The sequence below is a fragment of the Convolutriloba macropyga genome, chromosome 7 (genome assembly GCF_964194025.1).
Source record: "Convolutriloba macropyga chromosome 7, txConMacr16.3, whole genome shotgun sequence".
In the NCBI taxonomy this organism is placed as follows: Eukaryota; Metazoa; Xenacoelomorpha; order Acoela; family Convolutidae; genus Convolutriloba; species Convolutriloba macropyga.
The window spans coordinates 6,113,835-6,132,354 of NC_134474.1; the positions used below are offsets into that span (position 1 = coordinate 6,113,835).

Consider the following 18,520-nt stretch of genomic DNA (forward strand, 5'->3'; position numbering starts at 1 on the left):
CTTTCTATGCCAATTAGAACGCATTTTGTTTGCACTTGATCTTTTGTAAGGCTTACTTGGTTAAGAAAAATTTGAAGCTGAGCTTAAGGAATAACAAAATTGCTTATGAAGTAAAAATCCTGCGCAGATTCAAAACAGATTCAAGTAAATAAGTAGGACGAAAACTAATACTGTGTTATTTTTTGAGAAGAAATGCAAAACTAGGTTAGTTAAATTAGTTAATGCAACGGTGAGTACAGCAGAGCGGATATACAGTTACAAAAGCAAACTGCATAAACGAAGTATCCGGACAGATTTTGTAACCATTCAGAACGAACTGGGCGATGTAAAACTTTCTTTGTGAAACACAAGGAGAGCAGCCGTTACAAAGAAAATGACGCAATAACTTTCTCGCTGGACTTAAATAGGTCGTTCATTTCTCGCTTTAAAAGGTGCATTGCTCTTTTACGCGGTAGCAAACACTGAAAAGTTCGCTTTTCGATCCATTTCTTATTTCAGCGTGACTTGAAATCCTCAGGTCAATATAACTTGGCGGTGTAAAACTTTCTTTGTGAAACACAAGGAGAGCAGCTGTTACATTTGGTCCACCGATCCGGATAATGGAATAAACTGCTGTCCAACTCAACAAGTGGAGTGCCAAAGGCATCAACGAATAAAAGAAAGTTCAACAGGCAATTCAAAGACGCTAGTCCAATTAGGCAAAGTGCATTAGAAGTTGATTAGCAAGGCTTAAATAAAGCAGATAAACAAAAGTACATTAGAGAATCAAGCTGCAGTCCCAAAGAACAAACGAAGTGACTCCGTCACAGAGTCAAGTCATTTAGAATAGACAGATCAGCAACTGTAATAAACGACTCGAAGAAAAAACTAAGGAGAGCCAGGAGCTAATCAGAAACAACGATAGATCAAGCAATTTCAAGACCATTTATGAACAGATACCGGAGCTTGACAACTCTTATTTTATTCCTCTTCGGATGCGAGCAAATACTCTTCGTGATCTCGAATAGTTTGAAAGTTACGAAGCCCAACGACTAAATTTCTTATAAACATAAAACGCAGATTGGTTACCATACATTCACGGAGAAACAAAAATGACGGATCAACAGAATAAAATCTCACAATTGCCAAGCGAGGCAGAACCAACTGCCGCTAAAACTTCACAGTCTGTTTTAGGAAATTCTCAACGAATTGCTGAACATGGAAACCCAAACAGGGACATTGAATCAAAGGCCCACTCTGATAAACTAGCTAAAAGGCAGAAAAACTTGCGGCTTTAAAGAAAGACTGTGCATCAAAAAAGAGGTTGAAGAAAATTGAATTCGAATTGAAAAGGAAAGAGTTTGAAATGGAGATGCAACTTTTTGAAGAAGAAGGTGCACTGAAACTGGAATACGAGAAAGAAGCTCTTGACGCAAGAGCATCAATTCTTATGATAGTGCAGCCCCTAGTATTCAAAGTAGAACACCATTCAACTGGAAAACCCCGAAGAATAAAGATGTTTCCGGTTGGCTCGATAACTGGGATAAATTCTCCAACTTGCACGATTATAGTTTGGAGCGTGCGAAAACGAGGATCGACAACAATTACCCCAGGGTAAGCCTCAATCGCGAAGGTGTACTTAAGTCACGATCACCAAGTGGAGAGCGTGCCAGCGTAGCCCGGGAACAAGACAAGTTTAAGCGCAATAAACCAAGCAGTAGTAGTCAGCTACCTAAGTTGAAGTTGAATTCTTTCAACGGAAACCCCCTGGAGTGGCCGGAGTGGCCGAATATGTTCAAAGCAACGGTTCACCAGCATGATATACCAGACTCAGAGAAAATGAGCCACTTGAAAACTTTGTTGACAGGTAAAGCAAAGTCAGCTACATCAGGAATGGGCTATTCGGGAGAGTTCTACGCTCAAGCGTGAGAACTCCTGGGACGGAAGTTTGGGCGACCTTACCAAATTGTTGACACTCAGCTTAACATAATGCGCAAACAACAACCAATTCGAATGCAAGACTCGACGGCAATAAATAATTACTCAAAAACAATCAGCAACCTAGTTAATGTACTGAAGCAATACAATTATGCGGGCGACCTGCGTTCAAGTTTAACACTGCAAGTGGCAATAAAAAAACTGCCCCTACACTTGAAAGAAAAGTGGTTCTTCTTCGTTGACGAGTGTCAAGAAGATAGACCCGATCTCACTTTCCTTGAAAAGTGGTTAGCTCGAATGGCTTTTGTCCATGAAGGAATGCCATCAACCAAGAGTGAACGAAAGGAAGATAATCGACCGAAAGCTGACAAGGAATAACAATTCTCAAAATCGTCAAATGTCAGTGCAAGTTCGAATGAGAACGAAATGAAGCAAATTCAAAGCAAAAACTGTCCACTAGCGGATGGCACTCATAAAATATGGAGTTGTCCAATATTTAAGAATAGGAATGTCAGCGATCGCTATGCAGCAGTCAGAAAAGAACGCTTATGTTATGGATGTCTGGGGAAGGGCATGCCTGGGGAAAAGGCATGGGGAAAGGGCATGGATTGTATAGTCCACCCGTGCGGTATAATTGGATGTACCAAAAACCACAACAGACTGCTACACTCAGAAAACCAAATGGACGAGGGTAGTCACACAGTTAACGTAAGCGCAGCAACAATCACCCGGAGTAACCAAGTTACAAGTTTTCTTCAAATAGTTCCGGTATCGGTTCAGAATGGTGGTAATAGGTTGACTACCTACGCTTTCCTCGATGGTGGGTCAACAGTATCATTCATCGATCAAAGTGTCAAGGATCAACTACAAGCCAAAGGCATGGAGGTTACCTTGAACATAGCGGGAATACATGGGACGCAAGATTTGAGGACAGAGAAGGTTCCTATCACAATAAAGGGACTACATTCAAAGGTGCATTCGATTGAAATGTTTGCACACCCATCAATCTCGTTGGGGAATACAAGATATGATTACAAGGAACTGAAGAACAACTTCAGACATCTGAATGTTCTAATTAACAGAACATTCAACCTGATGGAAGTAGGCATCATATTTGGAAAAGATGCCTACGAATTTCAAAGTCCATTGGACTATGAGATTGGAACACCAAGTGAGCCGTTCGCCGTCTCAACAGAATTAGGATGGGCAGTCAGTGGTCAAATGACAAGAAAGAAAAGTCAAAATGTTTGTCATTTTGCCTTCACAGAAGATGTGAAAGTGGCAGAAAACATCCAATCATGGTGGGACATAGAAACTTATGCGTCCAAAATAAATGTTGCAAGTCAATCAAAGAAAGAGCAACAAGCTCAGAAGTTTCTAGAGAGCACAACAAAGTTTACAGGCGAGCGGTACGAAGTGGGTATGCTCTGGAAAGAACCAGAACCCAATCTTCCAAACAATTACAACTCAGCCCTTGGTCAGCTCTACTCACTGGAACGAAGATTCCAACGAGACCCAAATTATAAAAGAATTTTATCAATAGTCAATTGATACAGATGTTGAAAACCGATTTGTGAAGATTCTTGGTGAATCGGAAGTCAAAGGTACATTCGGAAAAGAATGGTATTTGCCACACCATCCAGTATTAAACTCCAACAAACCGGGTAAAGTCCGCCGTGTTTGCAACGCTGCAGCAAAATACAAGGATATGTGCCTGACTGACAAGTTGTTAGCCGGACCCGATCTACTACACGGACTAATCGGAACAATTTTCAGATTTCGAGAAGACCCAAGAGCCCTAGCCGCAGATATTGAATCAACGTTTCTGCAAGTGCAAGTTCCTGAACGGGATAAAAGCTGTTTGAGATTCCTGTGGCGACCAACAGTGAACAGACCTGTGCAAATTTACGAGTATAAACGTCATGTTTTTGGAGCAAGGAGTTCACCAACATGTGCCAACTACGCTCTGAAGCAAATAGTCATCGATAACGACAACGAGGTCCTAATTGCAACAAAAACAATCTAAAACAACTTCTACATGGACGATTTCATCAAGTCGGTCGAAAAACCTGAAGAAGCAATCAGGGTTTACAAACAACTGCAACCTCTTCTCTCAAAACATGGATTTGAACTGAAGAAGTGGATGATCACCAACAGCGGCGTGGTAACCAACGCAATCCCAGAGGACTTGAGATCAATCAGCAACACAAAGCAGGTTGAACTAGAACCCGACAAGGATGGTTAAGGTTTATCCGTGCTTGGGCTTCAATGGGCGATTACCGATGATAGTCTACAGGTTTGTAGAGGTACAAGCAAAAAAAGTGAGAGCCCAATCACCCAAAAAAGGATCTTATCTCTATTTTCTTCAGTGTTTCATCCTCTTGGACTGTTTGCACCATTCAGTGTTCATATGAGACAACTCCTGAAGAGCATCAGGACAAAAAATGGACAGTATTGGGACAAATCAGTGGAACCTAACGAAAAGAGGAGTTTCTTAAATGGAAAGACCAGCTTCCAGAAGTAGCAGAAACCAGCATTGATAGAAGTTACTTCAGCACAGCCAAGGACAAATGGGAACTTCATGTGTTTGCAGACGCTTCTGAAGACACAATGTGCACAGTGGCATACCTACGTTCAAAACCCAAAGAATACTCAGCAGACAAAGCGCTTGTAATTGGGAAGTGCAGATTCGCACCGATGCGACACCTTTCCATACCACGCTTGCAACTACAAACAAAAGTGATGGCGGTGAGACTTAAACAACAGATAGTGAAGGAACACGAAACCAAGATTCACAGCTGTAACTTTTGACAGACTCCACTACTGTTCTGCAATGGGTTCATAGCTCCCACCGTGAGCAACAAGTATTTGCTGCAAACAGAGTGGCTGAGATTTTGGATACAACTAATGTTTCACAGCTGAATCATGTGAGTGTTATTAACAATCCAGCTGACATCGGGACACAAGCGAACAATATTGACGAACTTAAGCGAAGTGAATGGCTCACTGGCCCGGCCTGAATGAAGCAACGAGAGAACGAATGGCCTGAACAGGTGAATTTTACATTTGCATCAGACGAACAAAACGACCAAATGGTCTTCTCAGCAAAGGTTGAAAAGAAAAAGCCGATGATTCAGTGGGAACGATTCAACAATTTCAATTAAATTGTAAATACAATGTCATACGTACAGCGCGTATTTAGAAAACACAAACCGGCAACAAAAACCTTAAGTGTTGAAGAAAGAGAGGGTGCACAAGCAGGCATCTTCAGACTACTGCAGCAAGAACAGTTTGCTGAAGAGATGAAATCTCTCAAAACTGAAAATGAAATTGTAAAAAACAGCGAAATCCTCCAGTTTTCACCATTGATAGACCAGCAAAGACATATTCGTGCTCAAGGCAGAATAGGTAAAACTCAATTGAACTTCGAAACCAAGCCTCCAATACTGTTACATTGGAAGCAACATGTAGTTGAATTACTCTTGCAAAATGAACATAAGAATAGTCATCACGAAGGTACTGGACATGTCAGAAACATAGTTCAACAGAAATTCTGGATCCTAGGAATACGAAAAGCTTTGAGATCGATCAAAAACAAATGCATTAAAGGGAAGAGCCTAAACAAAGGCACCAGTAACGGCAGATCTACCTGAAGAACAATTAGTCGCATCAACAGTGTTCTCGATTGTGGGCGTAGACTATTTTGGACCATTCACAGTGAAGATTGGTCGAAGAAACGAAAAGCGTTGGTGCTGTCCATTCACATGCCTTACTGTACGAGCGGTACATATAGAGATTGTACAAAAATTAGACACTGATAGTTGCCTGAACGCAATTACGCGATTCATTGCTCGAAGAGACAAGCCGGTTAAAATGATTAGTGATAACGGGACAAACTTCGTTGGAGTTGAAAAAGAATTGGGAGAGTATGTAGGGAGTAAATTGAAGAACATCTGATACAACAAGGTATCAGATGGAAGTTCAACCCACCTGCAGCACAACACTTTAGAGGCGCGTGGGAAAGACTGGTTAGGAGTTGCAAGAAGGCAATGTACGCAGTGGTGGGCAATCGATCAGTCATGGAAGGTGTTCTGTCAACCACGATGTGTCTTGTTGAACAAACGCTGAATGATAGACAGCTGACACCGGTCAGTTCTGATGCCACCAATTTTGAAGCTATTACTCCAAACAATGTCCTGCTTGGTAACAAGAACCTTTGTTTAACGTATCTATTAGGTGCAGAGCAATTTGTTGATCATAGAAAGCTCTTCCGACGAACACAAGCTTACGCAGACCTCATCTGGGACAGATTCCGTAAAGAGTACTTGCCAACGTTGAACAGTCGAAAGAAATGGCAGACCACAACGGAAAGAAATCTTCAGCAGGATGATCTTGTGTGATTAGTGAAAGACAGTGACAAACGTGGATATTACAATCTGGGTCGAACAACTGAAACCTTTGAAGGTTCCGACGGCGTGATTCGATCAGCGAAAATCCGAACGAAAGATGGATACTGCAAGAGGCCAGTAGTGAAGCTCGCTCCAGTACTACAAACTGGCGATGATGTTTCCACGAAGGAAAACATGGCCGGTGAAGTTGGAGCTGAGCTTAAAGAATAACAAAATTGCTTCGGAAGTAAAAAATCTGCACAGATTAGAAACAGATCCAAATTAATTCGTAGGACGAAGGATATTACTTTGTTCTATTTTTATCCGCATTATCCATCCCCTTAGCCAGGAAACTGTGTATAACAGATCAGAAACAGCCGCGTATGCCACGTCAGCAGAAAACATTGTTAACAAACTGAACAAAAATAAGAACTCACAGTTGTTTTGTCAGCCTAGCAACTCGAACTAGCACATAAACTCAGCAAAAAAAAGTTGAAATAATATAGTCTTGAGCAGTATATTTGTTACTGCGTCTTGCCAAAACCAAACACTTGAGCAGTATATATGTGAAATTGATACTGTGTCTTGATACCAAAAATTTGTCTTGAGCAATATTCTATCTAATATTGTGTCTGGTAACGAAAACGTCTCGAACAGTGAATTCAATTTTCTGTGTCCTGATTTCCAATCTTCAACTCGTAAGTACTCTGCGAAAATCGCAACACACACAACTAGGATTAAGTTAGAAACCAATTTTTGATAACACTTCTCAGGCATATATTTTTGCCTTAGATTTGGTTAATCACAACGATTGAACTGGTTATCATATAGAGATCCCGTATTGTGTGATCTGTGGACCCAGTTCAATTGAGAAGAAATGCAAAACTAGGTTAGTTAAATTAGTACAGCAGAGCGGATATACAGTTACAAAAGCAAACTGCATAAACGAAGTATCCGGACAGATTTTGTAACCATTCAGAACGAACTGGGCTGTGTAAAACTTTCTTTGTGAAACACAAGGAGAGCAGCTGTTACAAAGAAAATGACGCAATAACTTTCTCGCTGGACTTAAATAGGTCGTTCATTTCTCGCTTTAAAAGGCGCATTGCTCTTTTACGTGGTAACAAACACTGAAAAGTTCGCTTTTCGATCCATTTCTCATTTCAGCGTGACTCGAAATACTCAGGTCAATATAACTTAAGAAATCATGAAAAAGCATGAACAAATCATTAAAAGCTAACGCCCCACCCACGACATTTCGTCGCAACAATTGCAGCAGCAGCATTAATAGCCAAAGTGGAGGGCAACACTGTAAGTTGCTACAAATATACTACGGTTGTTGAATTTTTGTGATTCCAACAATTAACCGAACGTATTGAACTAATAGAGGCACAACTTTGACAACGCCACCGAACAGTTCCATGCTAATTGCATAATTTTGATGGACCGTTCCCGACGGTAGTGTAGGACCGGGACGATCCGTGGCCCGACTGAAGCAAGCTTCTTTGTCGAATCCGAGGATCAAAAAGCAGTTTAATATTGGTGCCAGGCAATGCCCGACATGCCAGATATTAAGCTGACAAGAACAGATACTACACATGATCTTAGCCAAAAGGCCGAGAAGCGATGATCATGGCGTTCAGATCCTGCCGTTCGATGGTGCCAATTTTAACATTGGCAACCAAATCAACTGACCCAGAACTCTTTGATGATTTTTGAAAGGCTTCGTTTCAAACTGTGCGTTCAAGAAGGCCCAATGTTCATAAGAACGGTAGTTTGCCGTGCTCAATTAAATTTGACCAAGAACCGTAACTTTTGCATCTCCTTAATATCTTTAAGACCTTTCAACTGGACTGTATTAAAGCTGTAAAATGGTACCAAATCAGTGGTCTCAAATGGCATTGGTAAGACTACGTGGAACCTTAGTGCTCAATTGGTACCATTTTGAAGTGTAACCATTTAAATAGCTTAACTTAAGTTGCTATTAGCTTAATTTAAACGAATTTTAATTGTTATTTTGAGGTCCAGCTGCGTTTTGGCCGGCCAGCTAAATGATCAATCTGTTCTATCGTGTACTATTATTAAAATGATTCTTTTCAACATTTGAACCGTTAGCTAATTCTCCGTCTATTAAACTGGTTTGCGCCTCGACATACGATACAATTTTCCTATTCTAGTGGGCAGGCGGTCCCTATAGGAAAAAACACGTTATAGCACACCCCGGTCGAGTTGATGTCTTTTAATGGGCCGAATTGAAATCTTTATATGTAATTGGGGTCTATACATGCAGGCTTCTTTTGCAATATTTGAAGGGACTGTTGATGAGACAGCAAAGACGCATAATGCATGATTAAAGTCCTTCATGAAACGACTGTTGCTCGCCCATTAAGTGGGGTCCTCTTAGTAAAGACGTACGCGGGTTCGGATGTTACACCTGACCTCCTCCTGGACGTTTCGAGTTTTATTCAAAGTGGAGTAACTTTAAAGATGCGCAAATTTTTAACTTGGAATAATTTTGCAAACTTATTTAAATCTTGCAAGATTTTAGAAGAGTCATGCAAGCAGTGATCTGATGTATTGAAGAATACGTTTGGAACAAATTAATGCTTTTTAAACAGATTTCACAACTCAAATCTTTGGCAAACGTTTTGGCCCTGATTCAAAAGCTGCATTATCCCCCCCCCCCCCAGAGAAAAGTGAAAATATTTTACTTCATATACTACGAGGGGAAGCTCCCCCCTCCGATGTGACATTATTATTTAGGGTTAAAATTATGAGATTATTGAACAAAAATGCAATGAGAACTAGAATTTTTTCTAAAATTGTCTCCCCTTCTAAACCATATTCAATGAAAACACATAAATTTACATTATACTGAAGATTTGCACATTAGCTTAAGTTTCAGATAAATTCTGATTGGTTTCATTGCCTGCTTCAATTTTATTTAACAACTGCCATCCCTTTGAGATGTCGGATCTATTCTGTCTCCCACCCTCACCTTAGTGGGCTTAAACTTTTTAAGCCCCCCCGGCGCACGTGTTATCTTTTAACATAGTAACGTGCTATATAACAGCATAAAACTTGTAATCGAGGGGCGTAAAAAACACTGGGGGGGCAATACAGAATAGATCTGAAATATCAGAGGCAATTGTTGGATTTCACAACTCAAATCTTTGGCAAAAGTTTTGGCCCTGATTCAAAAACCGCATTATCCCCCCCAAAGAAAAGTGAAAATTTTTTACTTCATATACTACGAGGGGAAGCTCCCCCCCCCCTCCGATGTGACATTATTATTTAGGGTTAAAATTGAGATTATTCAACAAAAATGCAATGAGAACTAGAATTTTTTCTAAAATTGTCTCCCCTTCTAAACCATATTCAATAAAAACACATAAATTTACATTATACTGCAGATTTGCACATTAGCCTAAGTTTCAGATAAATTCTGATTGATTTCATTGCCTGCTTCAATTTTATTTAACAACTGCCATCCCTTTGAGATGTCGCATCTATTCTGTCTCCCCCCCACCTTAGTGGGCTTAAACTTTTTAAGCCCCCCCCCCCGGCGCACGTGTTATCTTTTAACATAGTAACGTGCTATATAACAGCATAAAACTTGTAATTGAGGGGCGTAAAAAACACTGGGGGGCCAAAACAGAATAGATCTGAAATATCAGAGGCAATTGTTGGAGAAATTTGAGAAACATTTTATATGGATTATAGATTTGACCTTTTTAAATTTCTGGTGTTAATTTGAGTTATTAGCTATTTGATGTCCAAGTTTCTGGTTTTATGGTTAACCACAACTTTACAACTATGTATCTCAGCCAAATCAACTTATCTGGGTACAAAAATAAAAATCCAGGACTCCATAAAACATTTTTTTCGGGTCTTTCCCATTATAGCCCCCCCATGAAATTATAGCCCCCCATTATGGTATAATTACCATGTTTGGGGGGCTATATGTTATCTGACCACTAAGCTGGGGGGGCTATAATGGGAAAGACCCCATTTTTTAATGGTGGCGATCAATCAAGCCAATTGGCAAGCGAGCCGCACTCTCAAAAAGAGGTCTAGTAAGCCAAAAAAATTCGACATAGTCGTATTCTAAAATCTCCGTGGCGGACCGGTTGGGGCGCTTCGCCGCGATAACTAGCGCACGGTTCCAGGATTACATCTCACAGTGGATGAGAGCTTTGGCCATGGGCAGCGGTTCGTTAGTGCTCGAGAACTAGATCTCTTAACAGTGACTCTTTGTTCAAATACTCTGCGCAGTCTTGATTGTAACGGTTAGTAATGCATTATTTCTGAAAGATTACATAACTATTACATAGCATTAGGCATGCTTTTATGTCAGCTAACCTTTACTTGGGCTCACTTTGCGTTCACATTTTTTAAAATTGAAGTTACTTACAGAGATATATTGAAGGGTTTGTTACATCTGGTGCTAATAGTTTGACTTGTACGTGTTTGTAGATCCCCCAGAAAGGTTTTCATTTGCATAAAACTGCTTATATAGATACTGAAAAAAATATTTTTCGAAAAAAAATTGTGTTTTCATAGAAGACGAAAATTAGAACTCCGTAGTTTAAACTTGTGTTCGGAAAAATGATTCTGCCGGCTGGATAATAATTTGCTAAAGTTGGAATTGTTTATAAGATAATTTGGAGAAAAGACAAGTATCATATGGATTGAGGTAACTGAGAAAACTTCACATAGTTGTTCTGAAGTTTTTGCTTTAAACATAGTTGTTCTGAAGTTTTTTGCTTGGGACTGCAATTTCTTGATTGTGGTGTGTACTATGAAAATACAAATTCATTCAAAAAATGTTAGAGAAGAAACTATAATAAACTTATAGAGAGTTTTAAAAATTCTACGAAAGTTTCACCAGATTTTACCCTGTAACGAATTTGTGACTTTATAGTTGTAGTTTAATATCGTGCAAAGCAGATATTTTTCTGCGTGAAACCATGTGGACTTTTTCTATTCCAAATAAGAGTTTATATGCCCGTAAAAATGCTTTCTTTTTTACAATGCTTTCTCCATTCTGATACCAGGGTTCGTGAGCTAACGAACTTTTTTGTCTATAGAATCTATGGAATGTTGAAGTTTCAAACATGGAATTTTCGAAATAATAAATTGAAGTTAAATCTTTCTGTCAGTAAACTTATAAAAAACCTTTTCTTGCAACAGAGCTTATCTTACAGGATCGTGCAATGCAAAACAACCTTTTTTAGAGAACTTACTTGCAAGAAAACAGTAGAAATCTTGTGATTTTTTAGAACAAAATGTTTAGTTGGGTTAAGTTCTTTTAGTAAATTGAAAGCATGGGCAAACACTTTGCTTAAATTGATCTTTTTTAAAATCTTCCTAAATTTTTGCTTTTTCGGGGATCACAAACATTCATTGCACAAAATTGGAGAAGCAAGGGAACACTGTCTCGTTGTTTCACTGAATCTCTTTTTAAATCCAATTAAATTTTCTGATCCCCGAACAGAAGATTTATTTAAAGACATAAAATGAAAGAAAAATTTCGAAATATATATATATATATATATATATATATATATATATATGTATATATATATAATCAAGTGCATTCCTTTCGCATAGACCTTTTTTTCTGAAAATAGAGTGAGCATCCTTGGTTTCGATTCTCATATTGTAAATAGGAAATTGAAAAAAGAATGAAATTTTGGCGACGCACATTTTGAGTTTGACGATGATAATACTATATTAAAACATTAAAAAGAACGTTTTATCATTTAAAAAAACATCCGCCAAAACCAGTACAAACACACCGAGTGCCTGGAACCCGCCAATATTTCAGCTTTGAGTACAATTTGCAGATTTTTATGTTTTTTTCATGTCAGATTGTAAAGGAATTTTCTATGTCTTAGTGTTAGCTCAACGAAAAAAGACACAGTACTGTGCCGATGATATACAATTGGAATACATTGTTTCAGTACAGATAGTCAATGACACTAGGGTCCGGGTATTGTGTACCTTTAAAACAATGGAGTTTATTTTGGCGCAAATAAGGCAATAAAAGCAGGTTTTCAACGCAATTTAAGACATTTTTTCACAGTGAATAGCGTTTTTAGACTTCAACTATGTGCAGAGTTGTATTTCAAGTTCAAGGACAAAAAAGTGAAATTCTCACAGTTGTTCAGAGGTTCAGGACTGCCTATGAATTTGGATGCCCTGAAGACCCTCTACAAATCAGTGGACAAGCATTACTTTCATACTTTCAATGCGAATAGCATTTTCAGACTGTCTTTTATCATGCTGCAGTCTAAATTCAGACATTTTTATCTGCATTTTTTCATGAAAAGTCTAAACTGTCTTGATCATAGAACTGGTCAGAGTAAAAATATAGAATTGAAATACTATGGTTCAGTACTGATTTTGTCTGTGAGTCCAGTCCGGGTACTCAGTTCTCCCACAAATTAAAAGCCTAACTCAATTAAAACTAAAATTTAGAAGATTATTATAAGATTTATGCGTTATCTTATCAGATTTTCTCATGAAATTTGTAATTTCTTATATAATTTGTATTATGGAATGATTTTCAAAAAACTTTATTTCATAATAAGAAAATCGTATGCTAATTGTTTATATCCGCATAAAATAGTTTACAAATCATAAAAGAACATTGCTTTAAATACATTGATCCTTACATTGATTAAATTTTTTAAAAACTTTACAAATTTTGAAAAGAAATGCTCCTTTACTCAAAAGTTAACAGTCAGACAACTCAACAGATTAAAAAAATTGATCTGTTTATTTTTGTTTACACATTTCTTTTGTGCATATTTTATTTGTTCCTCAATTTATGGAGGATTTGTGTATTCGCAATAATCGTGTATATTGCCGCCATATTCACAGAATTCTCCCTCGTCACAGTCGGCGTCAGTCAGGCACCGTTCGCCAACTACCCTTTTTATGGGGTCTCTTTCGAAAACGATCTTGGGGAATCCTCTCTCAGATATTCTATTTCCCAGTCGATTCCTTCTCCACGGAGCGTCGGCCTGGACCATGATAGCAACCACAAGAAGAACAAGCGCAGTTTGTCGAAGCATCTCTTTTTATTCTAAAATTACACAATATTACAAATGTTGAGAAAATAAGATAATTTTTTTTAAATTTCCGAATATTCATAGGGTGATTATAAAAGATATTGATACCTGGGTCGAGCTCGCCATTCAACGCAAAATTATGTAAGATAAGCGGTGAATATTTTCACATTTTTTCAACGCTTATCTTACTAATTTTTCCAATTTTTTTCTCGACCCGGGTACTGATTATATGATTATAAAAAGTTTTCTTCGAGGATCATCGTTTGGAAGCCTTCCATAATTCTTGTGAAAAGTTTTTCGCATTTTTTAGTTTTTAAGCAATGACTTATGGGATTCCGCGTCTAAATATTGTCAGACAACAAGGAACGCTAATATGCAAAAAGTGATTAAAACGTCGGGTTTATCATAAAATAAACACATATTAGAAATCACTTTATGCCATCCCTAGTCGACACCAGATTCAAGAGGAATGGTTATCTTTTAAGATTCTTGCAAATTCGTTGCGGTCAATCTCTGCTCTCATTGACCGTTATAGATGTATTACCGTTCATTTAGCACAGAGATTTCCCAAATAATACTTGAGTGATATTTACGAGAAAAATGCAATCAAAATTAACATGAATTAAAATGACATCTGTAATTTAATAAAAACATCATAAGTTCAGTGAACTAAGAGTAAAATGTTACCGTTTCTGTCCACATGCAATTCGATCACATATAGAAAACTCTTAAAAACCCACATACTGTTCATTTAATTTAAGAAAAAAATTTTCCACAATTACACGTTTATGTTCATTTTTTGGAAAACATTGGCGTAATCGATATTAATGCGTGTTATTATCAATCACTTGCACTCTTTCGCATTTCACAATTGTTATTTTGCAAAATAAAAAAATTTATTAACTTATTTTTTGTTTGCGAGATAAAAAAAGATTGACATTTTCTTGGTTGTATAACTTTATCATCACGTAGAAAAAGTGTTCGAAAGTAAAGTTTTCGAAAGATTAATGGCTATCTTCAAAGATTCCTACAAGACGAATGATTATCTTGCAAGACAACCATTCAAAATCAACTGGAGATGTAAGGGTATTTTGGCGTTATACAATATTTTGACTTCGAATCGCATAAGTTTTCCTGAAAACAAGAAAAAGAGATAAAATTGTTCGAGGAAAATTTTCTCCTGATACTCAAACTAGGATCATAAATAACCTTCCCGAAGTCTGACAAAAATTGTTTTAGGAGAAAGTTGGTAAATTGTCTGATATCATTTAATATCCTTGTACGTCAAATCGGCATTTATTCCCCTTATTTAAGAACCTATATCGTATTAGGCGTTTCATACAACAGAAATTTCGCTGAAAAGTTATTTTTTGTCCTCGAAGATCTGACTAGATATTCATAGAATCTTACACTTTCCGATTTTAAAAAATACTTTCAAATACTACAAAATGAAGCAAAAACAAAACCAAACGAAACAATTTTCAGTTGTCACTGATCTAAAAACAAAACAAAATTATCAATGATTTTGTTCAATGAGTGTCTGCAAATTTTGAGAATGGAATATAAAACTAGTTAGATTTATGAAACAAATTTAATTAAAAAATTCCATAAAAACTTACGATTAATTGGTATATTCACCGTCTGTTTCTGGAAAGCAAATATTGAAAAATGATGATTTTCTGTGTTTGCTCATGGTTTTATTCTATGTTAATTGATAATTCACATGACTAATTTTGGGCTCACAGTACAAGTTTCAGTTCACTCAAGTGGTATGAACTGATTGAAAAATTTTTGATCTATTTTGAACCAAAATGGTGACGTGAAAAAAACATAACAAAGTTTTCGATTTTATTAATATTGATCTAAGACATAGATCTGAAACTAATTTTTTAGTAACCATTTTATAAGTACGTCAAACCAGCTATTTGGCTTTTTAATCCGCAGTTAATGAGATGAAGGTCTTTTTGTCTAATTAAAACTCAATTAAGCTCTCTTTGATTTCTGCTTAAATGGCACATTGTTGGCAGTTTTCGTTCAAAGATAGCTGAAAAAACTCATCGCGGACAAATGTGACAAAAGTCAAGTAAGTTTTGCGTCGTAATGATAAGCTGATTTCTGGCTACTATAATAATGACAAGCAATTGTTTTTCTATCAATCATCTATCATCAGTTCAGTAACTTATGCTTAGAGCATAACATAGATCAATGCTCCTTTTTAAGTATCTAAAGACTTCAGAGATGTTGAATGTTTTTGCGTTGTTATAGATGAGCTGAAACAAGAATAAACTAATATTGGTAATTCTCATAGTTCTCAACCTGCATGTAAGCATTGAATATAATGACGAAGAAAAAAACGTTCGTTTATGTAATTACATCACGTATGTAAAGTTCAAGCTGCGGAAAATTAATTAATTGATACAATTATGAAAGTCATTTTTCTACACGAACTTTTTCTTGCATTGACTATAGCTTCGGCAGCTCCTTCATAAAATTTTAAATCGTTTTTCGTGTCGCTGCTAAATATACTTTAAAACATAGAAAAAATTTTTAGAAAACTCAACCGCGAATCGCGCCATGAATGACACAGAAAAACAAAAGATAGAACAACGAACTTTTTTCACGGAAAACAGACGTATAAGTTCATTTTCCCCGTTTCGCAGTTAATGAACTTCATCAAATAGAGGAGAAAAGCTAGAGGAAAAATGTCGAGACTAATGTAGAAATCTCTGAATCCACAAGAGTCTGTCCGTCAGTGCCATTTTGCCGTTTTAAAGATTTTCGTCAAAGAGCAGACTCTGCAGAAGTTATCAAAGAAAGTACAGAATGCGCTGAAAATTTCGGATGCTAAGTTGTCAGCCCAAAAACTTTTTAAAGTAAACCGCTGAAATTCGCCAAAATGGTAGGAAAAATGAGAATTCAGCGCATTTCTTGCAAAGTGCTATTTATTTTTCAAACCTGAAACTATTAAAACAAAACTTTTTTAGTGGTTTGGTTACATGCTGGATATTGCATATCAAATATCATTATTCTTTTAAGTTAGAATAACCAAAGGTTGGTTTTCTCTAGCAGGTTTTTTAAAAATTGAAGTTAACTGCTGCTACATTTCTGCCCATTTGAACACTTTTCAAACCGTCCAGACATTTATCTGAATTTTATTTATTTAATATTTATTTGAATTCGGAACTTTTATTCATTTTCAAATAAAAACCGTTTCAAAACTGAACCATTACTATATCTTGACTTGAATTGTGATGCTAAAATGTATGGGATGGTTGACTGTAATTTGTACAATGGTTCTCATGCAAAACTCTAATTAGAAAGTTGTTGTCTGGTGCAGAATACAAAAGAAAGCTTTCATTACGTTAAGTTTTGTTAGTATCGCCATTCTTGGTAGTATCACCATTTGTTTCTGAAAAATGTTTATACCCAAAATCAACAATTGGTTTATTCTATCAACAGAAATAGATCGTAAAAATTTGGGGAAAAAGCGCGCTAAAAAGGTGCCAATACAATTAATATCAAAATATTTACTTAGGCTTCCAGAGCAATTGATAGCAAAATTAAAATTTTGATTTGGCAATTTATTACTGATGATTTTTGAGAAGTGATTTTAGCGGCAGAAACTAATTTTCAGTTAACCAAAGTAGTAAAAAAAGTCTTCGAATAATTAATCAAAAAAAAAAACAATAAGGTACAGTTTAGTCATAAATATGCTCTTTTCTTCAAAAAAATTGGATATTGAATGATATTCAATATTGTTTTAATATAAGTCGGATGCAAATCAGTCAGATGTCGGAGCAACGTAGCTATTAAATTTTTGAATTGCATTTTTAACCTCTGGCTGAGTAAAATCCTGCGACTTCAATGGCTAATTACTGTTTTAAATTATCTTATTCTTTGTTTTATAATAGTATTTTTAGATTCAGTTTTGTATCTCTATTTTATTAGGCTTTGGATTTTCTTTCTCAAATAGATTTCTGCAGTATTCTGTAAATGAGTCTATCATCTCGTCATAATCCCGTTACTTCCACGAGATCGTTTTCAGCTGTGGAACCATTATATTTTTGTTAAAGTTGGTTGAAATAATTTCGAGTTTTTTAGTCTCCATAATTCAGATCTAAGTAAAAGCTTTTCGTTGAGTGAAATGTCGCATTCAAGCTTTCAATTTGGGCTGCTCTATTGTTATCATTCTCAATGATTTGTTTCAGGAAAACTTTTCTCATTTTTAAATCATTCTTGTCAAAGTACCTTAGATAATCTCTTAGCTTAGCTTCGAAGTTATCATAATTGTTTGTCAATAATTTTTCAATAAAATTTTGAAAGACTATCGCAATTTTACTGGAAATTTCCAGTGGATTTTTTGGATCATTGATAACGTTGTATTCTAAATTGCTGCGCATTTGTACGTATTATGTTTCTTGGATTTTAGTTAACGCGTCTAATTGCAGAATGTAAGTGTCATTTAGAGATTTTTTAAAAGCTGTAACGCTTTCGTTGCTTTTTGCATTTGTTGCTGAAGATCATTCGTTGCTTTGTTGTTTGAAAACATCAAAACATCCCAATGAATTCAGGCTTTTGCAAAATTGTTGATGTCTTTCAGTCTTTTGTCTCCTACCCTAACTTTAGCGGTACCAATAATGGATCTTTTAATTCAAAATCTCACCTATTGACATTGCAAAAACATTGCCAAAATTTTTGACACTTTTTGACACTTGCAAAGGATGATATAATATTTGTACTTGGGTATGAGGTTTTCGGGTAATTGTGTTCAAAATTTTTTGCTTATCTTATTCGGTGTTTCGGTAAATGGTGCATTTTCTCCTATGTCTCAGTTTAATAAAGAAATCCATTTTGTAAAGAGTCGAAATTGATAGATGATTTGATCTTAGTCTTTCTTTTTTTGTTTCTTGAGTTGCGATTATATAATTCTAACTTTTATTGTTCTTAAACCGGGAAAGAAGCTCTAAAAACTTCAAATGGGAAACAAGTCTACGACAGTTAAGTGAAACAAAGCCATTTTTTATTAGAAATTTATAATCATGTTTTAGAAAAAATTATACTATGATACTGATGGATGTTGTAGCTGCTGGTTATTTGTTTACCGAGTGCTCTCATTGATTAGGTAGTTATCAAGTT

General features: G+C 36.5%; 1 long non-coding RNA gene and 1 other non-coding gene across 2 annotated transcripts; both read right to left on the reverse strand.

Moving 5' to 3' along the window:
* Window positions 1–7,741: 7,741 nt before the first annotated feature.
* On the reverse strand, window positions 7,742–7,933 carry LOC142343333 (U2 spliceosomal RNA). The gene has a single exon (XR_012759204.1). It is a non-coding gene; the product is annotated as a U2 spliceosomal RNA (small nuclear RNA).
* Window positions 7,934–12,870: 4,937 nt separating this feature from the next.
* LOC142342064 (uncharacterized) lies at window positions 12,871–15,220 on the reverse strand. Its single transcript, XR_012759143.1, has 2 exons — window positions 15,004–15,220; window positions 12,871–13,398 (listed from the first exon to the last, which is right to left on the reverse strand). It is a non-coding gene; the product is annotated as an uncharacterized LOC142342064 (long non-coding RNA).
* Between the last annotated feature and the right edge of the window lie 3,300 nt (window positions 15,221–18,520).